At 47.7% G+C, this 6659-nt stretch overlaps 1 long non-coding RNA gene across 1 annotated transcript; it reads left to right on the top strand.

Annotated features, from left to right (window-relative positions):
* The first annotated feature begins 1170 nt into the window (after positions 1-1170).
* On the top strand, positions 1171-5006 carry LOC132327978 (uncharacterized). Its single transcript, XR_009486661.1, has 4 exons — positions 1171-2514; positions 3033-3437; positions 4169-4369; positions 4757-5006. It is a non-coding gene; the product is annotated as an uncharacterized LOC132327978 (long non-coding RNA).
* Positions 5007-6659: the final 1653 nt, after the last annotated feature.

Raw genomic sequence — 6659 nt, 5'->3', positions numbered from 1 at the left:
AACATTCAAAAAAACATCCCTGCCTTGAGGCTGTCCAGGCCTGGGAGAAAACACTTTCCACCACCCTCTTGGCCTTTTCCCAGTCCAAGTAACTGAGGAAACGCACATTCAACCCCAGAACAGACAGGCTGGAATGTTGTCTGCACACCAAACACCACAGCCCCGTGCACCGGCTCTGGATTGCACTTCACAGCCTCAGTCAATGCCACATGGGAAAGCCAGGTGACTTTTCCTTCACTGAGAGACAAAAAACAACAGCAAGGGCTGTCCCAGCTGACCTGGCCCTCGTGGACAGCTGCATCACTGAACAAAATAAGCCATCATATCTCACTCTGCTGTAGGAAAACACTGGAAGCCTGGGGTCTGTGTTTTAAAAGCTACATTTAGATCAGCAAAAAGGTCCCTGGCTGGGACAATTCACTGAATTTACTGGTGAGTCCCAAAATCATTTCCAGGTGCATAAAAACCCAAAGGAAAAGCTGAGCACACAGGAGTTCAAGGTACTTTGGGCACAGGTTCCCTAAACTGCAGCAAAATGGTCCCAAGTCTGCACTTAAGCTACACCCCCTGCACCTGGTGTTCTCCAGACCAGTCCCCCTACCGGAGAAGGCCAGGGAGAAGGGAGGGGGCAAGGGAGCCATTCTGGGAGTGAGCAGTGGTGCTGTCAGTGCCTGCAGCCCTCACGCCAATTTGTCTCACTCAGTGGCTGGTTCCTGATGTGGCACTCGGGGACGGGGTTGGGGGTGGCCTTGGCAGGGTTGGGGCAGCAGCTGGACCCACCAGTCTCCAAGGGCATTCCCAGCCTCGGGGATTCCATGGGGCACTCTGCGACTGTCCTAGCTGCACAGGCAGGCACAGGAAGCTGTTACACACAGATTATATTGCCATGAGCCAGAGCACTCCAGGTCATCCTTGAGAGACTGTAGAGAGCAGGAAAAAGACACAGCACTGATCCTGCTCCATGCTTTCCCAGTGGGGCATGAACACCATTTCATCCTGACTCTGAGAGCTCCAAGGAAAAGAACTACTGAGATGGCATAGAAAATGCCATGTTCCTGACACTCCTGCCCCAGAACCGCAGCCCAGCAAGTTTCTGTGGAAATTGGAATTATCTTATTAGTTCAGAAGCTGCATGTCCCTAAAGAAATCCCTTGGGAACATGAAGCTTCCCGCTGGCATTTTTTACTCCAATGTACACTTTCAGTGCACTGAGACTGTTTAAATCAGAATGAAGTGACTTGGTGACAGCACAGCACTGGATCAGGGACACTGGGAGACTCACCAGACAACATTGACCATGGACTCTCCATTCCCATTGCTCCCACTGCAGCATCCTCATTTCTCACAGTTCTGTTTCAAGGACTCCCCTCAAGAAAAGGATCTCTCTAGTCCCAGCAGCAAACACCCAAGGCAATTTTTACTCCCTGCAAACAGCAGGACTGACCAAGGAAAGCTGCTGTCATAGGAAAAGCAGGGGATTGTGATGATCACACACCTTCCCTGGTGAAAGTTTCAGCTCCTATCACCACCCCTGAGCAGCTCTGCCTCGGTCCCCCCCACCTGCTCCAAAATGGCTCCCTGGGGTTTAGCTCCAGCTCTTCGGACTTGTCCATCCCCACTGCTCTGCCAGGCAGCACCCAACAGCACAGCAGGGGAACACCTGAGCAGGTACAACCAGGGGCACACCAAGGCCACCAGGTCCTGCAACACAGCTTCTTGTGTTTCAGGGCCTCTGATTTTTGGTAGGGAATCACTGGAATTTATTTATAAATTCCTTTTGAAATATGCCTTCTCGTTCTACTGTACTATATACAGGAATATAAGAAACTCTGAAGATACATCTGAAAGTTTTGAAAGTAATGCCGTAACGTTTTTATCTAGGAATGAACCAAGCCGTGCCCTGAAAGCATAAGAGCAGCTGCAGGGGCTGAAGGGAACCTCTTGCCTCCGTTCTCCGCCTGCCCCCGGGGCGAGGGGCAGCCCCGGCTGTGGCCGGCGGCAGTGCTGCCGCCTTGTGGACAGGGAGCGGTACTGCAGCCTCCGGCAGCGCCCTGCCCCTCGCTGCCCAGCGTGGTTAGGGCGGCAGTGCTGCCGCCTTGTGGACAGGGAGCGGGACTGCGTGCGTGCGCCTCTCAAGACGGCGCAAGCGACCGCCTGGCAGGACCCTTCCGGAGCCGGGCCGAGCTCCAGACACCCTCAAGACGGCGCCGCCCCGGCGGGATTTTCCGCGGCGTTTTCAGGGGTACGGACACGGGCTGCGGGCTCAGCGGCGCCGCGGGCGGGAGCAAACGAGCAGCGGCGGGGACGCCTCTCTCTGCGAGGTCCTGCCGCCATCTGGGGGATGGCCCGGCGCCGTGCCGTGCCGGGTGCCCGTCCTGTCCCCGGTGCCTCCGCGCTGTCCCCGCTCTCCCCCGGCCGGGGAAATGGAGGAAAGCACAAAACATCAGGGCAGAACAGTCTGCCCGCAGCCGGGAGCGGCCAGCAGGAGCCAGCAGCTGCTCTTTGCCAGTAAAGGTGAGACGTGCGACCGGAGGGGGAGCACAGTTTTCCTTCCAGGACTTCCCAGGGGAATTTCAGCTCCCAGCAGCCGAGCGCTGCTTGGAGTCCGGGCTGAGGCAGCCGGAGCTGGGGGTGCCGTTCACGTCCCCGCCAGCTGCTGCTGCCCAAAGGGCAACTCGTGGCAGCCTGGTGTCTGTGTGTGGAAACAGCTCCAGAGCTCAGGCAGCCCGGCGCAGTTCTTTATTGGATGTGTAGAAAACATGGTGTTTCAAGCTAGGAGAGCTCCGTTCCCTGGGTGGGAAAAGTCCTTGAAGTAGCCAAGCTGGGCTGGAATTGCTGAGAATTCCAAGCCTCGTGTCCCCTTATGATTCTTGATGCAATGTTTAAGTAGTTACCATCGAGTTGAGGCAGCATCGAGTGCATTTGTTAGAGTGACAGAAATTATTTTTCACATGGAAGTGTATTGGGAGAAGCAACCCTCCTTAATGGCGGAATGAATCAGTTTTCCTTCCTTTCCCTTTTTATCTTTCTAGACTGTGGAGCATCAGGGAGAATATTTGGCATAAAGAAATGAAAGGCACGAGGGAAGCTCCGTGTTCCCAAGAGAATTCTTTGAGCACCACGTGCATCTTCTGAACCGCACTGATAATCCCGACTCCGGCAGAAACCTTCCAAAGCTGGAATGGACAGGGAAGAAAATTCCAGGAGCAGTGGGAAGTGCTTTCTCACAGGTCACAGTGGTGTTGAGGTTCGCACGAGTTCCAGATATTCATGGGGCCTCTCCTGTTGCCTGCCCAGGACGGAGGCGGTGTTCCTTGAGTGGCTGCAGTTCCCTGCATGTGGAGGGAGCAGATCCGTGCTGGAGAGTGGGTGAAAGGTCCCCGCTGCTTGCCGTGTCCTCGGTGGGCAGAGAGCTCTGACCTCGGCTGGATGGGCAGGTGAGAATTGGATCAATGCTTTTATGTATTTGGTGACCTTTACAGATTTATTCCCCAGGTTTTTTGAGTTCATAGAATCGTGGAATAATTCAGGCAGGAAGGGACTCCAAAGATCACCTGATTCCAAGCCTGCTGCCGTGGGCAGGGACATCTTTCCCTAGAGCAGCTTGCTCGGAGCCTCATCCCAGAGCAGCAATGGGCCTTGAACACTTCCAGGCATGGGGCAGCCGCAGCATCTCTGAGCAACCTGTGCCAGCCAGGTGCCAGAGGAGGCAGAAAGCCCTTCCCACCCGGAGCAGAGGCCGCTGCAGCTTCGTGCAGCCTCGTGTCACCGAGCGTGCGAGACAGAAAGGCCCTTCCCGTGGAGGGATAGCAGCACCCAAAGATCTTTTTCGGGAAAAGCAGAGCGATGGAACACCAAAGTAGCCTTCAGTTCTTCAGCAGGTTTGGGAACAACTTGAAGGAGGAGCAGAGCTGGCCTGGTGCCTGCCAGCTCTGCAGGCAGTGGGGATGGAGAAGCTGCAGTTGTCTGTCTTCTCGGCCGAGTCTTTAAAAATGAGGCGCTTTTCTGTAGCTCCTTTTCAAGCATTACATGAAAGTTCCCCCTAGAAGTCCAAAGGCAGCTGTTTTCTTAGCAGAAGGAAGTCTGGAAGAGGCAAAGCAGGCAGAGACATCAGAGGAGTCTGGATAAAAACCTTGGCTAACCTCTTTTTCCTCCCTCTTCCAAACAGCCAATTTTGAAGTGCTCACCAGAGATCTGCCAGAGATCTGGGAGGAAAAGCAGAGCCAAGCACTGAGAACTGACGTGTGAGCCCTGGTGAGGACTGCCGCTCCCTCTGCCTTGGTGTGGGACCTCCTGAGGTCCCATTCTGATGCTGGGAGTGTTTCTCCTCTCATCCAGCCAAGCCAGAGACCTCCTAGGGAACAAGCAGGTAAGGTTTAAGTACCGAGATCTCCCAAGTAAGAAGTGACATGACAAAAGGAAATGGCCTCGAGTTGCAGCAGGGAAGGCTTAGGTTGGATTTGAGGAAAAATTTCTTCACTGAAGGTGTGGTCAGGCCTAGGAGCAGGCTGCCCAGGGAAGCCCCCATCCCTGGAGACATTTAAAGGGTGTTTAGGGACCTGATTTGGGAGGGGCTTGGCAGTGCCGGGGCAACAGCTGGGCTCGGTGACCTTAGAAGGCTTTTCCAGCCTAAAGGATCCTATGGTTCTGAACAGCCTTGACCCCCCTGGCTCTTACACAGCACCTGGATAGGGAGGGAGAGAGGGAAATCCTCTCTTCACATGTGCCAATTCATCTGTGAAACTCATCCCGGCAGGTCAGCACGAAGACTGAATGTGTAAGAAGATGTGGGGTGCAATGGAGAACCTGGCAGGAGCATCCGACGCACACGTGCACGAGTTTTGCTTTTTGCTTGGATTTCAACTCAGAAGTTGTAAGGAATTTGGGAATGAGATGGGATGTTTCAGAAGAAGAGGAAGGAGGAGAAAAGGAAGTTGTTGTTACAGTCCTGGCAAAATCTTTTGTTCTAGCTAATAAAAGAAGTTAAAAAAAAAAAAGCAAAAAAAGTGGTTTCTTTCATTCAATATTGTATTTGTTGGTGGTATATGGTGTGTTGTTTTATTTCTTGGTATTATGAAATCTGCGTAATTTGTTTTTTGAGTGAAGCTAACTTTATGGATGGGTTGGTTTTTATTTGAGGTAGGATTATATTCAATAGGTTCCTTTAATAGACTTCTGATAGGTATTGTTGGGATTTTGGTTTTGTTTATTGGATGTATAAACAGAGAGATTTGGTAGGGCTAGCTCGGCTGCTGGAGTGTTGGGTGTTAATTTATTAGATGGCTTTTGTTAAATGCAGTTTTTAATTTTTGAATTTTTTTTTTAATGTAGTGGCTTTAAGGTGGTTTTTAAGAATTGATTGTATTGTTTTATGCTGTTTGTAGCTGGTCTATGATAAGGGATATGGTGTACGTCTTGAAGTGTTACGGTTTTAGCGTTCCCAAGTTCCGATTTATTTCTGGTGTGATGGGTTTTGTTTAGTTTTATCTTTGGGGACAGGGGCATTTTTATGGTGGGTTTTTATAGGCAGCATATTTTTTTTTTTTTACTTTGGGTAGTGGTATTTTTTAATATTTTAATAGTTTGCATTTTTTATTTTTATGCTTTTTATGAGTTTTTTTAAATTTCTAAGATAACTTTGTAGATTATTGGTTCTTATTTGTGAGTTAGCATAAAGGTGGAGCTTTGGGGGCTTTTTGTAGTAATGTTTAGGGTCAGTTGCACAGTTTTGAGTTCAGTGAGTCGGCTTGATTTTACGGGTTTTTGTTTTTATTAGCAGTTATTTCAGTTTCAATGTGATTTTGAGTTTTTTGGGTTTCTGAGATACTGGTTTGGGAGGAAGTTTAGGATTGGAATGGATGGGGGTTTTGGGCCAGTTATAGTGGGATTTCTAAATTTATTTACAGTTAGGTTTATTTTCATTTATATTTGGGTTGTGGGATGTTTGGTGATAGAAATAGGTTTTCTTTGATGTGCTGCGATGGGACGAGCGTGCCCTGCGTGCCGGTGCTGACCGAGGCGCGGGATTTCTCTGGTTCTGATGGGTCAGGGAAGTGAATTTTTATGGTTTAATATACAGTTAAAATGGAATTAAATATAAATTTAAAAATAAATATAAAATTAAAGTGGTAAACATAAGTACAGAGAACAAATAGATAAATATATAAAACTGTAATATCTACAGTATATTGTTGTAACATATAATATATAAAAATTATAATCTATTCCATAAATACCAAGATATGTAAGTATAGATTGTAAATATCAAAGTATTTAAATATAGTTAAAATAAATTTGGGATATTTTGGTTTTTATTTCATTATAGGCTGGGTACTTTTATAAGTAAAATAAATATAATTAATATAAACCCAGAAATTCAAATATACATATTTATGATATATGTCCTGATACCTATAAATGATTTTTATAAATAAATATAAATGATAGAAATATCTAATATAAAAATAATATATCTATTATTATGTTAAAAGGTATTCTCTCTAATATATATAACATCTATAAATATAATAAATAAATATTATAAATGTAAATGTGAATAGAATTATGAAAAGTGAAATTATTTTATAATTTTAAATATGGTTTAAATAAAGGGGTGTCTTTGGTTTTTATTTGGTTAGAGGCAGGGCTTTTTTTTAAAA

The sequence above is a fragment of the Haemorhous mexicanus genome, chromosome 5 (genome assembly GCF_027477595.1).
Source record: "Haemorhous mexicanus isolate bHaeMex1 chromosome 5, bHaeMex1.pri, whole genome shotgun sequence".
In the NCBI taxonomy this organism is placed as follows: Eukaryota; Metazoa; Chordata; class Aves; order Passeriformes; family Fringillidae; genus Haemorhous; species Haemorhous mexicanus.
This window is presented reverse-complemented; position numbering and strand designations above follow the sequence as displayed.